Source organism: Megalobrama amblycephala, linkage group LG3 (assembly GCF_018812025.1).
Source record: "Megalobrama amblycephala isolate DHTTF-2021 linkage group LG3, ASM1881202v1, whole genome shotgun sequence".
NCBI lineage: Eukaryota > Metazoa > Chordata > Actinopteri > Cypriniformes > Xenocyprididae > Megalobrama > Megalobrama amblycephala.
This window is the reverse complement of record NC_063046.1, coordinates 16,088,310-16,107,622: the sequence shown is the minus strand read 5'-3', so window position 1 is coordinate 16,107,622 and position 19,313 is coordinate 16,088,310. Positions and strand designations below refer to the sequence as shown.

General features: G+C 36.9%; 1 protein-coding gene across 3 annotated transcripts in view; it reads right to left on the bottom strand.

Moving 5' to 3' along the window:
• Positions 1-18,889, bottom strand: part of dok4 (docking protein 4) — a 63,665-nt gene extending 44,776 nt beyond the window's left edge. The window contains exon 1 of one of the 3 annotated variants that reach the window (XM_048184225.1): positions 18,510-18,889. The gene's annotated coding sequence lies outside the window, so the exon portion shown is untranslated. Of the gene's footprint in view, positions 1-15,460; positions 15,768-18,509 lie in introns of those variants that run through there. The other 2 variants (XM_048184227.1, XM_048184226.1) reach the window with 2 other exon arrangements.
• Positions 18,890-19,313: the final 424 nt, after the last annotated feature.

The window sequence follows — 19,313 nt, the reverse complement described above, 5'->3', positions numbered from 1 at the left end:
TGCTTTACTATGTCATTAGGAAATATGTTTATATTTCCAAACATTCCTTTTGACATTAATTGTAATAACCGAGTGAGATTTTTGCATGCACATTGGCTTTTTTTATATTGGCATTATACTCTCAAAATATTGTTTTGTACCACTGAAAAAAAAATTAAAAAACACCATTCTTTAACCATTTGCTAAAATGCTATTTTTAGCTTTTAGTAACCACCTTTCAGCAATAAATCAAAAACCACAGACATATCACAGCTCTCAGAGAACCATCAATGTACCACTATTCAGTGAAATGAGATGGAAGAAACAGCCTTTCTGAAATCACATCGAGTAGCGCCACTCTTCTTCAGAAGAGACAGGAAAAGGCCAAACAATAATCAAGAAATGGGATGAATGCTGATGAATATAGAAAAGTAAAAAAAAAGATGAATAAGAGGGAAAAAAAGAAAAAAGGAATAGACAGCTTGAGGGACAGAATGAAGACGCCTCACTCTAGTTTATACGCCCTGATTTTGACCTCTTGTGGAAAAATTCCAGGCTTTACTCTACATAGTCCTAACAACAAGCTCAAACAAACACAAAGATACACACAGACCCCCAGAACAGCACAAACAGATGAGACATGATGTCTGCAAACCTCTATCTAACACAGATAACAGAGCAGCTATAAACACAGACAACTGGTTTCAGCAGCCCTCCTACAGCCTGACGCGACACTTTGTCTCCAGTCCTTTTACCAGTTTGACAGAGATAAAGCAAACAAAACACACAAGTATGCAAATACACACTCATTGTAAAAGCAAGGAAGATTTATTACATGGAGACACTTACGCTAGATCATGCGCTTGTTTCTGACAAGATAATAATCAGAATTTGATGAAAGGTAAGAATTATTTAAAAAAATGGATTCTCTTGCTTAGGTATATGGAAATTTGAAAAAAATATTTGACAGGTTAGGTATTTTGAAATGAATTTTCAGCTTTGGGAAGGTTTCCAGGGATGCACACTGCCAAACTTTTGCATGACTTGTAGTGTGAAATTTGGAGGATCAGTCTCAGCCTCTCTGTCACAGTATTGTCTCGTCTCATTTAAATTAGGTCTGTCCATTTAATTCATTAGATTACTTCTAAAACTAAAACAACAACGCAATAAAAAAATTATTTAATTTTGTAATTAATTATGCCTTGTGGCTCATGCGCAAGTTCTGTTATAAGGAATTTTCCTATATTGGAGCAATTTAAGCTTGCAGAATCACATCCATGTATTCGTTCAATCAGCTCTGAATGAATAACGAGCTGTTCACCAAGGACACATTTTTTCCATTCAACTGGATGGTCGGCAACAAAATGGAACAGAATGCAGGGGTCTCGAGATACATTTTTCAATACTGAATTACATTTAACTTAAAAAACAATGGGTGCCAAGTCTGCCTCACTCAGAATGACAAATTCAATGGATTGCTGTAGACTGTAGGCCATTGATTGGCTTTAGAGATATAGAAATAAAACAAAATATATGCACTTTAAGGGCAGTTCCTATAATGACTATTCAGTGATTTCCATGCTATCTTCAGCCACAATAATGTATTGAACATTTTATTTTTATTAACTGTGATTACTTTTATGCGTTTGGCAGAATCCAACCCATGACCTTTCTGTTGTTAGTGCCATGCTTTTACTGTTTGAGACACAGGGATGCTGTTTTTTTAAAGATAATTTGATTAATTACGATAATGCATACTAATTTGATTCATTATATGCTAATGCTTTATAAAGTGTAATCTAATTTTATTAGTCAAAAATATATATTTCACTTTATAATATTTTATATTATCGACTGGCAGCCCTAATTTAAGCTGATAATTTTCAGCTCTCAAAAGTTCATGAGAGACAAGAAGGAAAAAAAGAGACATGAACCTTCAGTCTTATTGAGTTGAATTCCACTTATTGAGTGCGAATGAAAAGGCTCACACAGCAGCGTCTATCTTGAGTGGATGTCTGGTTTCCGACACTGTGCAGAGCCACTCTATGAGTCCAAAGCCCATCTGACTTCAAGTGTCTCTCTTGTCCTAGACAGCATCCAATAAATGGGACAGAAACACCCCTGCATGTACACACTTTCAAATCTCTCTAACACCGCTTCAAAACAACAACAAATAAAAACATTTATAATTCATAAAATTCCCTCAGGCAAAAAAGGAGAGGAAAAGACATAGTTTGCTATCATCTGAGATACATTTATTGTTTTTTAAACTTTATATGGCTTTTTTATGCCTGGGAACCATAAAATACATCATCAAAAACATTTTTAATTCTGCAGAGCAGAGGGACGTTTCAATAACACGCAAGCCGATCCCAGTCTTCCTACCCTCCTTAACAGCACTCCAGTGTACACACATTAGAGATAAATAGTGAGGGATGGGAAAGTGTAAAAGCAGTCACTGTGTTGTGTAAGAAAGAGACATTATGAGTTTGTTTGGCCATCTAATATTTTCTGCTCCAAACATCAATTTTTCTGTTTTGTTGTATAAATTGCTACCAACCCACAGCAAAATTTATCCTGGAGCCACTGTAAAAACAAACATTAAGGTGTATACGAGTTTGTGTGCGAGTGTTTTAGAGCTGCACGATTCTGGATTCTGAATTCGCATGAATAGATTCTGAATAGACAACTAAAAATAACTTTTAATTTACTAGAGATTCTGACAAAATGATAAATGCTGCAGTATTTTTAAAAAAATGTTTGATTCATTAAAAAAATTTTTTTTTAATTGTTTTAAATGAATGATTCAATGACTCAAAGACATTGGGCAAATTCCAATCGGAAGTGAGCATCCCTATGCCCTACTCACTCTGAAGGGCAGAGCCCTTGAAGTGTGGACTTTGGAGGGAGCACTTCCACTTCCTTGCTTGTGTGTCATAATGAAGCCGTTTGGAATGCACTTGGCTGAAGGGAACAATGGAAAAACTACGTAATTTCCTCATTAGCTTCACATGGAATGTTTTCCACGAGAATGCTTGGCAGCGACAACAGGAATATCTTATTATTGCTGTTAATATGATATACACAAATAAATGTGCATTTATAATTAAGCTTTTAAATATGCTTTTGTGTTCCCGATGTGCACTTAACTTTATAAGTCAAGCATTAAACAAAGCATTAAAGGCTTAGTTATCTTTCAAATTAAAATTTCCTGATAATTTACTCACCCCCATGTCATCCAAGATGTCCATGTCCTTTTTTCAGTCGAAAAGTAATGAAGGTTTTGATGAAAACATTCCAGGATTTTTCTCCTCATATAGTGGACTTCAATGGCCTCCAAACGGTTGAAGGTCAAAATTACCATTTCATTGCAGCTTCAAAGCGTTCTACGCAATCCCAGGCGAGAAATAAGGGTCTTATCTAGAGAAACCATCGCTCATTTTCTAAAATTTTTTTTAAAATTATATACGTTTTAACCATAAATGCTCATCTTGAACTAGCTCTCTTCTTCTTCTCCTCTATTAGAATTCTGGCAGTGTAGACACTGCTAAGTGTATTACTGCCCTCCACAGGTCAAAGTTTGAACTAATTGTTATATACTTGCACTAGCATATTGTATATGACAATTAAGTTCAAACTTTGACCTGTGGAGGGCAGTAATACACTTAGCAGTGTCTACACTGCTGGAATTCAAATAAAGAAGAAGAAAAAGAGAGCTAGTTTAAGATGAGCATTTATGATTAAAATGTATAAATTTTTTATTTTTTTTTAGAAAATGATTGATGGTTTCTCGAGATAAGACCCTTATTTCTCATCTGGGATCGCATAGATCGGTTTGAAGCTGCAATGAAACTGTAATTTTGACCTTCAACCGTTTGGAGGCCATTGAAGTCCACTATATGGAGAAAAATCCTGGAATGTTTTCATCAAAAACCTTAATTTCTTTTCGACTGAAGAAAGAAAGACATGAACATGACAATGTTGTCATTTAGGAATAAGATCACTTGGGTGTTTAAATCAGAAGTGCAATATTTCAATTAATCTTGCAGCTCTAGACGGTTTTGAGGCATCAGAAATGTAGGAAGAGTTGATTATACAGTATATGGAGATCTGAACTGCCTGTTTCCTGTAATAGGATAGCAAGTACTTAAACAGATTATCACATATTAATTAAGATCAAATTTACCTAGGTCTACTACAATTCAAAAAAACGAATCCCACACAATGTTTAAAACACTTCCTAATGTTTTCACTTGTTAGCCAATGCTTTATCTTTGCCCTGTTTCTTAATCTCGTTCTCATAACTGCACTTCTGACACAAAGAAAGCAATTTTGACAGAAACCATCTCGGCTTCTTCCCGTTTAGCCTATTCTCATTGTAAAGAGCTAATGAAGGGGCAAATGAAGGTGTTATGACAGCCTAGAATTTATCACGTCATCGCACAAACAGCATGAGATGAATGAACAAAGAGGTGACAGCGAGAAAGAGACCTGGGCTCAGAGAGAAACAAAGAGAGAGAGAAAGCATATTTCAGACAGATCCAAATCCCCAGCATTGTTGTCCCACAAAGAAGGCATTTGGCAAGGCCATTGGCTTCGTCTATCTCCTGTGGAGCTGAGGTAGTCTGTCTGAAGCGTCTCTGTCGCTTCCTTTTCCCATCTCTGGTGAGCATTTGATTTGACAGTTGAGACACAACTGAATCTAGATTTATTCTGAGCAAGTCCTTTAAAATTGCCTTATACACAAATCTGCCTCTAACAGTCATGTATTTATGATCAAGCTATGAATAAGTCAAGAATACTGAGGCAGGCCAGCTCAGATAACAAACTCCAAGGGACATTTTTAGTTAACTAGGCCTAAAGGAAGCGTTATCCTAATTTGTCGGCTCTACGGGGAGGATGAGCGAAGGCAGAGGTTTGTAGGGCACTTTGTGAGACTGCGGAGACGCTGCTGATGAGTCAACGGCTGGTTTCACTCTCACAGAGCATCAGCCAAACGCCTTGAAAGACACCTCAATATAACAACTTTTCCCTCGCTGCATTTCAACCGTCAGTTTCCAACTCTTTTTCTCTGGTTCTTGGCACCACTGCAACATGTTCAGCCGCTGCCAAACTAGAAACTGCCAAAGTATGTCAACCTGTTTTTTATGATAACTTTCTTTTTATGAATGAAGAGTTTGTATTGTTGGAGATCAAAAACACCATGTATATAAATAACACAACATTATACAACAAGAACAATAAGAGATTATGACTTACTTGCACATGCGCACACACGGACATAATGATAACATTTTAAAAGACAAAAGCACATAATAGGGTTTTAGGGCCTTCCATTACAAAAAAAAAGTACTGTCAAAACCACAAAACAGTAATGTATAAATATAAGTAATAGCATGGTAACTCTATATAGGCTAAAAAAAATATCTTTTTTTTTCATCTATTATGCAATATTTTCACCCAATAATGAATGAAGAACAAGCATAATCACTGAGAAAATATTACAATATCTAGAATTTGTTTAGTTATTCTAAACATCATAAACTTATAAACAATTTAATAATAATCATTTTTGGCTTCTGAACAAGGTATTTTACCATGGTATTCTCATGATGCTTCCAAAAAAATGGTACTGTTATGGTTCTTGTCCAGAAATATGGAATTAACATGTCTTAAAAACCAACTGGTACTTTTTTTTTAATGGTTTAATGGATGTACAAAATGGCTGCTGAACGTTCTCCTAAAGTAAGTATCTGTTCTCTTTTTCAGGTAGCTCTGATGAGTTTGGCAACAAATTAGTCATGTTTCCAAGAATCTCTATCTTACTTAAACAGCGTTTCTGTCTGTTGTTCTTGTTCGCTCTCTGTCTCACACAGATGTGCCCTGACAGCCTCGCATGACTGAGGGTGAACAGAGAAAGAGATGGAGAAGATGAAGGAAGCAGAAATGAGACACAGACAGATCGTGAGATACAGAAACAGGGGCTGAGGGAGATGTCAGAACTTGGGAGATTGTTCACATCAGCATTCTGCAGCTTCTGGCTTTGAAGAGTCTCTCTCATGGCAAGCTGAAGTGACAGACATGCCTCATACAGAAAAATAAATAAAAAAAATCTAAAAAAAAAATGAGGGAAAGATGCAAAGAATTAGAGAAAGAGAGGATGAGACAGTTTCTGAGACATTTACATGCTCACCATTTAGCTTTCTTTGTAAAGCAGGCTTCAAATGCATCTACTTCTTCACAGCAGCTGATAACAACACCTCAGCACAAGCCTTATCTGAACCTGCAGCTGTCACGTATTAGGCCAGATGATGAATATTCACAATATATGCTGATGATATAAAATTAAGAAACATTGTGGACATTTAAATTATTTTTAAGTGCTTATTTTTTGGTCATCAAGTTTCCAAAAAATCTTGCTTTGTGACTTTTAGGTAGGAGTGTCTCAGATTTAAAATTAAAGGTGCAATATGTAAGAATTTTGCAGTAAAATATCCAAAAACGACTAGGCCAGTTTATATATTTTGTTCACTTGAGTACTTACAACATCCTAAATGTTTCCAAATATTTGTAAATTGTGAGAAAATTGCAATTTTAACCATGGTTCCGGGACATGTGAGGAGTCGCCCCGTCTATTGTATCATACCCGTGTTACCCTCGGTTTCCGGTTTTATTTTGTAGAAACCATGGAAACACCAAAGACGCTTTAATATTTACATGTTTTAATAGGCAAGAGAACAACTGTTTTGATATATTTATAGACAGAAAACTAATAGTTGTTATATAGTTGTTTATAAACACATTTATTGTTTAAATCTAATTTTCTTGATTTTTTGTGAGTACCATGCTTTGATCTGAAAAACACTATTTTGTGAAGTAGCTAACAGCATAATCAGATACAGCTTTATTTTTAGTAACAGTAATACAGAATTTTCTCCATCATACAATACGTTTTAAAAATAATTGCATGCCATTTGTCAACACAAGCCATCCAGCATTTAATGATATTCTAAAATCAATCTATCTTACTGCAGTGTGCAACAGTGTCTCACAGCAGCCACCAAGTGAACGCACAGAGTAACGTTATAACATTTTCAACATACTCAAATATATCTAATATGATAAACAGAGCTGCGTTACCTCATACTCATGACCGGAAAAGCGGAAGTGCCGCCGGCGACTGTGGCATAATAAAAGTTCTGCTGCTTGTGAGGCATGTGTTGCGCAATCGCTCCAGCGGCCTCGTTCAGCTCCCACAACACTCGGTCCTGCTCTGCTTCATACTTCAGTAACGTTAATAATCACATCCATGAACATGTTTTCTTCCAGAGTCCTATCCCTATTCTTTTCCACCGGCCGTTGAGGTGAAGACCACATGTCCCAAGATTCCGCACTCAAACTTGGCATCATCAAGCTACGCCTTTATTTTGAATAGGCCTCTAGCGACCTCTAGCGGACAGAAAATATTACATATTGCACCTTTAAAGGTGCCCTAGATTGTTTTTTTACAAGATGTAATATAAATCTAAGGTGTCCCCTGAATGTGTCTGTGAAGTTTCAGCTCAAAATACCCCATAGATTTTTTTTAAATTAATTTTTTTAACTGCCTATTTTGGGGCATCATTAACTATGCACTGATTTTTTCAGCACGGCCCCTTTAAGAGATGCGCTCCCTCTGCCCCACAAGCTCTCGACTATATATACGTCGCATAGTTCACACAGCTAATATAACCCTCAAATGGATCTTTACAAGATGTTCGTCATGCATGCTGTATGCATGCTTCGAATTATGTGAGTAAAGTATTTATTTAGATGGTTACGTTTGATTCTGTGTGAGTTTGAGGCTATGCTCTGTGGCTAAAGCTAACATTACACACTGTTGGAGAGATTTATAAAGAATGAAGTTGTGTTTATGCCTTATACAGACTGCACGTGTTTAAAAATGAAAATAGCAACGACTCTCGTCTCCGTGAATACAGTAAGAAACGATGGTAACTTAAACCACATTTAACAGTATATTAGCAACATGCTAATGAAACATTTAGAAAGACAATTTACAAATATCACTAAAAATATCATGATATCATGGATCATGTCAGATATTATTGCTCCATCTGCCATTTTTCGCTGTTGTTCTTGCTTGCTTACCTTGTCTGTACACAGATAATACTGCCCTTCCTTGTCTAATGCGTCGAATGGGCTGGCATTATGCAAATATTGGGGTCATACATATTAATGATCCCGACTGTTACGTAACAGTCAGTGTTATGTTGAGATCTGAGTGTTTTCCGAAAGTCTTTTAAACAAATGAGATTTACATAAGAAGGAGGAAACAATGGGGTTTGAAACTCAATGTATGTCTTTTCCATGTACTGAACTCTTGTTATTCAACTATGCCGAGGTAAATTCAAATTCTGATTCTAGGGCACCTTTAAGTAGATGGCATATAAGTTCAAACAGTTTCAAATTCAAAATTCAAAACTCTCAAAACAATTTCAATAAATTCAAAACTCAATAAATTCAAAAAATGCTCATATATTAAAAAGGTAATAAAAAATTCTGGAAATATTTCAATTAATTACACTGAATTTTTAGATTTGTGCATATAAATGAAAAAAAAAAAAATCCATTCATTTAGTAATTTTAATAAGCAATGTGAAAATATCTTTACATTCAGTAATTTACATTGCTCAATTTACAATAAGCATTTTGAATCAAATTAGCAATATGGCTTACTGGTAGAATCTAAAGAGAATAGAGAATAGAGATATATATTATTGAGGATTATTTTACTGTGCTTAAATAAAATTCATCAGTAGGACATATGACCGAGAGCTTTTATAAGTACACTCTGACAGTGTATTGTCAAGCCTGCTTTTATTTGTACAGCACTTTTCACAATATGTGCTGTTTCAAAGTAGCTTAACAGACAATGGGAGGGAACTGCATTGGGAGAGAGGGAACAAAAAAAAAGCTTATGTTGAGCTACAAGATGGAGAACCAGACTCATCTTAAGATGACAAAAGAGAGATCAAGTTGAAAAAACAATATATATAGACCAGACTCCCAGCTAACATGAAAAAAGCGACAAAAATCATAAACGAATCCCCAACCTGTTGCTAGAGTTCTACCATGACCCATAATTACTTCAGTTACATAAAGTTAAAAACTCAGAAGAAAAGAGGGCCTAATGTCATATTCCAGTCTCATAACTTCCCAGTTGATTTATGGGATGCAGCACAAGAGCTAAGCATTAGGGGAACGAGAGAAAAAGATACAGAGGGAAAGACAGCAGGAGGAAATGTGTTCACTATTCATTTGTTACAGAGAGAGTGCACGAGGGCACAACTTAGACACAAAAACAAGCCGCAAGCCGCATCTCTATCTCTGTCATAAATTATGGATGTTGTCTGATGTCTCCTAACTGCTGTGAGGCTCTCAGGAGGCTTTCTCAGCGGCAGGCCTGGCAGAAGAGCTGAACTTATAATGTAGAGCCTTCCCTTCTCAATGTCAGCTCCAGCATAGGGAGCGCCGTTCAAAAGCATGGGTCATGGACTTGTGCAGTGGTAAAACGCATTACTGTAAGATCAGCACACTTTATTCACAGTATGCTTTTAGTATACTTTAAATTATAATTCGTAATCCTTGCTAAAGCAAATATCGTTATAACTATTGCACAAAACTTTTTATATTTTTTTCAGAGTGCCGGCAACATGTGAGAAGTGCTGATACAAAAGAAAAATTGAGGGTACACTATAAATTAAAATATAGAAGTGCTGGTGTTGTGCCGAATTTCGACTCCCTGCCATTAACCCCCTAATTGAATTCACTACCTGTTTGCCTAATCCTAACCCCCTCCCCCACACCTAATCCTAAAACTACCAGTATAGGGGGTAATAATTTAGCGGGGGTCAGAATTCAGCACAACGCCGGTACTGCGTACCAACTTTGAGCACTAATTACAACTCAAAACACCATCATAAAGCTGCACGTTAATCGCTAAAAGATAGCAATCTTGATTCAAACATCCACATGGTCTTATTCCTGATTTCGAAACATTAAAATCTGTGTTCTCGCTGCCGCTGATCCAGAGAGAGCAGTTGTCATGTAGGTATGAAACCGCTTTACAAACCACACTGTATCGTTGTTTCTGTGTTGCAAATATTAAAATGATCACAGAAGTACCGGGATAAAAGTTTATAGTTCGGATATAAACACTGATGTCTACAGCAGTGATCAAAAGGTGATTTGCTCTATTTTGAAAGTAATTTGGTACTTCAAAACAACGACTGTATTGATTACAACGTTACACCAGCAGGTGGCAACAAGCGACTGATAAAAAAATGTATCACTGAATCATTCAGTCAAGAGATTTGTTCAAAGAGGCTGATTCATCCAGCAGTGAAACATAATTCATTCAAACGGATTTTTCGAAATAATTCATTCAAATTAATTAAAGGTGGAATCAGTAGATTTTGAAAAACACTGTTGGACATTGGATATTTGAAATCAACCCAAACAAACCCACTCCTCTCTTCATTGCTCCGCCTCCAAAACTCACACTCCAATCCTAACCACCCTACTCCGAGTCGGTCTCGAACCCCGGCCCGTCCGCTGCTGGCAAGCGAGTGCACTGTTAATGACACTAAGCACCGCATTCTCTAGTGGGCGTCAGTGTGCAGTAGTTTAACTGCAAAAAATTCTCGCTATCTGGCCACTGTTACACGCGCAATGTGAGTGGATATCCGTTTATCACAGCTGACGCGCAACAAAATAAAAAATAAAGCGCAGTTGATGAACGAACGACAAGGAAGCACAAAAAATTAACATACAGTACACAAGAGTGAATACAAACAAGTGTTCGTGGTTAGTCGCCAACAGCACAGCAGCCCCAGACAATCAAACCCAGTGTTACTCACTTGTGAAGCGGAATCAAAGCAGCCTCCGCGTCTGTTTTCAGGCCTTCCCACTTAGCTCTCTCCAGCGCTGGAAAGCTTTTCTAATATAAACGCGGTCCTAAAGCGCTTGCCCAGTCATAAACCTTCATTCCAGTGACATTCTTTTGAGCTCTTTTGTATTGTGTCCCATCTCTCGTTCTGCAGTTTTTTTTTTAGTAATTTTGAAATTCTACTAAGTCCACCTTTAAAGGTGCCCTAGATTCAAAATTTGAATTTACCTTGGCATAGTTCAGGGATGGACAACTCCGGTCCTGGAGGGCCAGTGTCCTGCAGAGTTTATCTCCATCCCTGATAAAAAACTCACTTGCCTATAACTTTCTACTAATCCTAAAGACCTTGATTAGCTGGTTCAGGTGTGTTTGATTAGGGTTGGAGCTAAACTCTGCTGGATACTGGCCCTCCAGGACCGGAGTTGTCCATCCCTGGCATAGTTGAATAACAAGAGTTCAGTACATGGAAAAGACATACATTGAGTTTCAAACTCCATTGCTTCCTCTTTCTTATATAAATCTAATTTGTTTAAAAGACTTCCGGAAAACATGCGGATCTCAACATAACACCGACTGTTACGTAACAGTCGGGGTGTACGCCCCAACATTTGCATATGCCAGCCCATGATCCCAACATTATGAAAGCCATTAGACAAGGGCAGCCAGTAATGTCTGGATCTGCACAGGTGAATCAACAGACTAGGAAAGCAAGCAAGAACAACAGCGAAAAATGGCAGATGGAGCAATAATAACTGACATGATCCATGATATCATGATATTTTTAGTGATATTTGTAAATTGTCTTTCTAAATGTTTCGTTAGCATGTTGCTAATGTACTGTTAAATGAGGTTAAAGTTACCATCGTTTCTTACTGAATTCACGGAGACAAGAGCCGTCGCTATTTTCATTTTTAAACACTTGCAGTCTGTATAATTCATAAACACAACTTCATTCTTTATAAATCTCTCCAACAGTGTAGCATTAGCTGTTAGCCACAGAGCACAGCCTCAAACTCATAGAGAATCAAATATAAACATCAAAATAAATACTTTACTCACATAATTCGAAGCATGCATGACGAACATCTTGTAAAGATTCATTTGAGGGTTATATTAGCTGTGTGAACTTTGTAAATGTGCTGTAATATAATCGAGAGCTCGTGTGGCAGGGAGCACGCGAATTAAAGGGGTGGCGCGCTGAAAAAAAAATCAGTGCATAGTTAATGATGCCCCAAAATAGGCAGTTAAAAAAAATTATTTAAAAAAATCTATGGGGTATTTTGAGCTGAAACTTCACAGACACATTCAGGAGACACCTTAGACTTATATTACATCTTGTGAAAAAGCATTCTTGGGCACCTTTAAACATTTTAAATAGACTGCAGCAATTAACATTTTGTCAGAACCTCTAGTAAATTACATGATATTTTGTTTAGTTCTATTCAGAATCGTGGGAGAATCGTGATCTCTGTTTGAAACAAAAAAATTGTGATTCTCAATTTATCCAGAATTGTGCAGCTCTATACCATAGTATCACGGTGATGAGTTTTAAATGACCATGAATGAAGAGGACGTTTTATAAGAAAATGCCATCAGAAGTGATACCTGTACCCTGGCGAGTGATTTAAAATTTGGTAGACTTTGATGACATTTTCAGGCATCATTGTTTATAATTAGCTGGCCCTTTACATTAACTAACACCCACTGACAAGATTACTTTCAACACAGGAAGGACTGACATAAACAGGAAACTGCAGTTCGGCAAATTCTCTTCAGCAGAGTCAGCTGATGAGACCGTAGAGAAATAACATTATGAAAGCTTTATAGAAGCACTATAATCAGCTGGAAAATATAGACACACAATATTCAACCAAGATATACAGACATACAATATAAAAACACTATATTCAGCTGGATGTATAAACAACCACTAGAAAAGCACTATATATATTGTACAGATAGACATACCATTGGATGCATGTCAGTTGAATGGTGAGATTTTTTTTTAAACTAGTACTATCAATCTATCAAGATCAAATCAGCATACAGCACAAGACAGAAGGAGAGGGGAAGGGAGGCCACTTGTCCTATATGGTGTGCTTTACTTTATCTCACACACACACACACACACACACACACACACACACACACACACACACACACACACACACACACACACACACATATACAATGTCACAAAGCTCATTTGGTCCCTCAGCTGGGTCCTCTGTCAGGGTCACAGCCATTTACTCTGTCCCATCCATCAGAAAAGACTACACATGATCATTACCCACACACCCACCCTCACAAATACAGCTCTTAGCCTCAGATATATTCTCATAAACACCAATATACACATTTGTTCTTAATTGTATGCCTAATATGCTGAGAAAAATCTCAGTTAATGTTTCCTGTTTCATCACATTCAATTATGAATTACATGAAATTTCGCAAAAAAGTAGTAGTTTGCATCACTGGATACTACTGTTGGTCATTTACCATTTTTAGTGTAAAACAGTTGCCAAATATGAAATGTTTAGCTACTTACATCTTACCCTTCTTGTCATGCTGGTATTCCTGCTCGGCTTGTGTGAACAGCAGCATATATCCCACCTTGTTTGATTGGCCATCAAACATTTTGACATTGACAAGCACTAGAAGACTGCTGAAGCAGGCCATCCTAAATTTTTTTTTTCATCCTAACCATGGATATCTATATATCTCAGTTCACTGCTTTCATTAGAAACTAAAAGCAATTTGGCTGTAAGGTTCTCTGATGATCAATAATATTTATTATTAAATGTATTAATATTTATAAAGAGCTTTAAATAAAATATATAGCACATGCAGAATTTTCTAACATTAATGATAAACTAAATCTTATTAAAATCAACTGCTGAAGATACAGATGGGTCATTGACGAATAAGGTTTTTAAAAGTGTAAAAAAATAAAAATAAAAATGGAGATATAATTAATTTTGAAGATTTATTAGGTGTTAACGATGAGATTATGTGGTTTTTATAATCAATTAAAACTGTTTTTGTTATTTTTTAGAAGATGGACAAAATTTGTCACCAAAAAAGTAATTTCGGTTTTACCGAATGACAATATTTTCAAACATTGCTAACAGGCTTATATATAGATAGCTAGCTAGCTTGCAAAAGTACAATCAAACATTTTATATTTAGTACAAGTTTTTAAAATATTACAACATTTTCCATGTTTTATAGCGGTTGTACCGAATGACCTGATGTTTCGGGACATGTGTATGAGCAAGTGAAAACATGAATTTTTCAAATAGTTGAGACTTAATTACTTTGCCTCATGACCATGTGGTCCTTTGCAGGTGTCTGAATGATGTCCCATCCTGTCACATGATATTAAGCGCATGACTTGATCCAAAATGGTCCTTTTAATATTGGTTACTCCGAATAACGTCACTGAAATTAATTTTCCATATTTTCTTATAACAAAGCAACGACTTTTTAATACCATTTTCACATGTTGATGTATGATTTTTTAAAATCATGGCAGAATAAAAAAATACATTTATTACATTTTAAGATATTTTAATCACAAATGAAATGGCTGTATTGGCCTTTGACCAAATGACCTTTTGACACTTCAAAATCTTTAAAATACATTTATATGTAGCAAAATATAATTAAAACCTTTTGGATTCCATAAAAGAGATCTAGTTGTACTACCTTACATACTTTGGATGTCATATCTTTGTTTTTTATTATTATTAAGGCCTTTGGACAAAAAAAATGACCTGTCACGTCATTGACCCAGATACAGATATTCATATATGTGAATAACTATGCAAACTCACGGTCAACGGTCACGGACTGGCTTTGATCATTCCAATATGGTGGTTAGCTTATGTATGGTGGCCCATAGAAATAGCTGCTAATAAGGCTCTACATATATCTATGATCCTAACAACAAACACAGCAGTGTGCAGCATAGTAATCTTTGGTAGGTAAAATTTAGCCCCCCTCAATTTCTACGGTGGTTACGGCTCTGTCTAAACCCACTCATAAGCTCTGAACAAAGACCCCTTTCCAGTCTCAAAGAACATTTTGACACCTTTAGCCCTGTTAAACCCTCAAAACAAAGCATATTTTCAAAAGCAAATGCTTCAATTCTTCATTTAAAAAAAACCCAAAACATACTGTTGAAATCCCTTGTGTTATGGAAATGCCGTGCATTTCGGTGTATGCGCAGATCGATAAACACCAAACTCTTTAAATATGCCGCTCAGACATGACAGACAGCAGTGTAGGGAGTCTGTGGCGCATATGTATGCCAAAGCTCTGGGGAGGGGAGAAGAAATCCAAACAAATCAATGCAGGCCGAGCCCCGGAGAGACGGGAGCCTCCACCACCGCCAATTACTGCAGCGCAGAAACAAACACAGTGGAAGTGAACTGGAAGAGAAGGCAAAGTCTGCTGCTAGCAGGTAAAGCTGTAGTTTTGCATGTGCGTGAGGCCGAGAGAGGGGAAGAGGGGGGGTCTGGATAGACTCACACAAGCAGGTTTGCTGGGTCTGGCAGTGCAGGCAGGCCACTCTGTAATTTACAGAGGTGGAATGCAGCATGCAGCCGCGGGTGCTAATTACAGAGTGTTCATCTCTCTCTCTCTCTCTGACGGTGAGCCAGCCGACCAAAACCAGCCGACTCCCACACTGCTCCGCTGTCAGCTGCAACCTTCAGACAAAATGCAGAAGTGCATGCACACACACATCAGGACAGCTGTTTGGATAACATCTATGACTCAGGCGACAATCCACTCTACGAAAACCCACATAAAGGTTTAATAGTATGTAAAGAGCATTGTAATAGACCCCATTACAAAGCCACTGGAAATGGGCTGCCAGTACTTATAAGGCTATTCATCTCTCTTGACTGGAATCTTGTCCTGTTATTTTTTTTAGCAGCTACTGGTCAGGTCATATAGCATGCTCTCTTGGATGGCGCCGATCTCTCCAGTCATGTCATGTGTAATGATGCCTGTGTTCGTAGAGAACGAATCCTTTGAAATCCATCAATGAGCTTTATCCCTTCCGCTAAGTGAAAATGCACTTTGTGTCCCAATTATTCACATGCAAGAACTCTCCCATTAACAAAGAAGCAAACCCACACAGAAGTATTAAATTCCACCACATATGCAGTGTATGCACTACGTACACCTCCACAGCAACAGTGTCTGTTCTGCCCACTAATCATATTGTGTTTAATTACATGAGTTGGATTATACTGGAGAAACACAAGGTCAGCAGGACAAGAGCCCAGACTCACTTAGGGAAACCTCCACCCCATCTTGTCGAATTCAACAATACAGCATTTTAGACGTGAACGAGACTAAAATTAAGAAAGCAGAGAGAAATGGATGGAAGACAAACCGTTTTAGCTAAAACGGAGCGCTTGACAGATTTGTTATGAGGTTTTGCCAGACCTCATTCACTGAGATGAAGTGCTAATTCCAATACTTGCTGTCTCATGCAAACATGGTTTCGCTACTTACTAATGTCTTTTCTAAATACGATTATAGCCTATTAATGCTTCTGCTGCAAAAATGTTACACAAAAAGTACTGCAAACAAAAATCAAAAAGAAGTATAACCTCTTTAGTTGACTCAACTGACAAAACTGACATTTAACTAATGGGCTTCATTCAATCACCACCAAGCATTGAATCAGCAGGGTCGGGTTTAGTTTAAAGGGGTTATAGGTTAATAAGTGTTTATCCACCATAATCTTTATTGTGCTCGAAAGCAGTTTACCTATGATAACACCATCATGGTAATAAGCTATCACGTTGACCGATAAGATTAATTTTTTTTTTTTTACTTTCTATGTTCTCTACTGCCGAGGAGAATTTGCAGACTAATTTATTACGAGCTTTAGTGAAGCTGTTTATGCTCAGAGAGATAAGGCTCAGATTAAACGCTGTCCTTTATCAGCATGCAGCACATTCAAAAGACACTGTTTAAATTTAATTAATTGCCCAGAAGACAAGGTGCAAAGCAATTATTTTCCATACTTAGACATTCGTGTGAGGATATGGACAATAAGGACAGTAAGTGGGAACATATCCAGGAACAGCGCTTTTTGTTTTGCCTCTGGTTGCGTCTCAAAATCTACTGATCTGTCTACCTAGACAGCTTTTTAGGCATCAGATGAGTCAGCTGAGCCAACCCGGAACACGCCTATAGAACCCAAAATGCAAATCACTAGATTTAGAGACATAAGCTGTGTATGAAATCGCCCACTCATTCACTAATCCCTACATAGTGTATGGTGGTTAAGTGCACTGTTTTAGCAAGGACTGACGTCGTAGCCATTGATCAAATGAGTCGAGGAGGGCTACCTGATGATGACCCCAGAGAATAATGAATGAATGCCTGTTATGTTAATGGACTGTCCATTAATATGTAGAAAACAATCAGACCAGCATGAAGACCAACACTGCATCAATATTACAATTTATATATTATTAATCTTTAATTTAAGTTACTTCTCATATGAATTAGTTAGCCAGCATATTTTAGGCTTCCTCTCTTCTAGCTCCTCTCTAATAGTTAGTTTACTAAGATGATTGTTTTCCTTTTCATCTGGACTTCTAAGCTAATTTATCTCTCAAGTTTTATGCACAGCATATATAGAAAAATATTAATAATGACCTCTGAGGGCATTTTTATTACAGGGCATAGTAACTGTTTTTGGAGTAAATTAACTATTCTAACTTTTGTTATAATGAAAAGTGACCACGGAGTGACATTGTGACATGAAAGTTTTGTCACGGGTAAGGGTGAAATATTACAGTTAGTTAGCAAGCTATACTTTTTTGTCCGTTTTGAAGGAAATTGGTCTTGGATTCTGAAGTGGTAAACAAGCACAGTTCAATACAAAACACACAAATTAGTACAGCAGATAATTACCACAGCTATTATTCAACATTAACATAAACCTAACAATATAAAATATTGATACTTGTATGAAAGACTTTTGTGTAACGATACATGGTGGGACTCTACATGGTTTCCTTGGTGGTAAATATAAAATATATACTACATATTTGATTGCTCAATGCCGCGACCAATCAGAATTAAGTATTCTAGAGCCGTGCAATAAAAAAAAACTAGTAATATATTAAAAATATCAATGATAATAAAGTCAGTGCATAACATAAACACAGAATTGTCATTTAAAGACCTGGGCATAATGACATAAAAATCAAGAGCTAGTCATATGCAGCTGAATGGACCTGAACATCTTAATTAGCTATACTGGGTCTGAAGATGCATTTCTCAACTAAACTCTATGCTTCCTTTCAGCATTGGAGGAAAAAAAGAGAAAAAAAACCATCAACGCGTGGGATGCTGTTGCACAAAAAGTTGATCAACGGAGTAAATTATGTAGTGATGGGCATAATTCAATTTTGCGGATAAAAATAAAAATATCGCAAATTCAAACAACACAATTCTAAATGAGCCCTTTCTTTCGCTAGTATTTTGTTGGGGTGACTGGAGCATTGGTCCTGGCCTCGATACAGCACATGAACTTTCATAAACCTACCTGGATGATGTTCAGCTGAAGGTGCGGCCCCTTCCGAGAAGACTGCTGCTTTTAAAATGTGAAAATGCGATGTTTTTGCTTGTGCCCTAACAGAGAAAAAAAAAGACACAACCAAGTTTTCTTAGAAAAAAAAAATGTGTTCGGACTTTAGACCTGCGGACAGTAATCCAAGTGACTCTTCTTGGTTTTCGTCTAGGGTTTCAGGACGAGACGCTGTGCAGCGCGTCTGAATCTCAAGCACCAAACATACACGGCTGTTTCACTCTCAGCTGTCTGTCTCCAGCTCCAGCAGACAACAAAAGTCCACCCTTTACCGTAGTGTGTGGAAGAAGAGCGCATAAGAAAGAACGAACGCGTTTGCTGTTATTCATTTATTTATTTAGCCTATAAGTAGCCTATTTTGTCACTATCGGACACTGAGGAAGTTGTCTCCATCAAGAAACATTTAATAATCTGGTAACACTTTACAATAAAGTCTCATTTGTCCTCATTAGTTGATACATTAGCTAACATGAACTAACAAAGAGCAATAGCTATATATTTTAAAGCATTTATTAATCTTAATGTTAGTAAAGAAATTTACTGTTAAGTCATGCTACAGTGCAACAAATGTTAAAGGGATAGTTCACACAAAAATGAAAATTTGATGTTTATCTGCTTACCCCCAGGGCATCCAAGATGTAGGTGACTTTGTTTCTTCAGTAGAACACAAATGATGATTTTTAACTTGAACTGTTGCCGTCTGTCAGTCTTATAATGTGAGTGAATGGTAACACAATTTATAAGAGTCAAAAAATATGCATA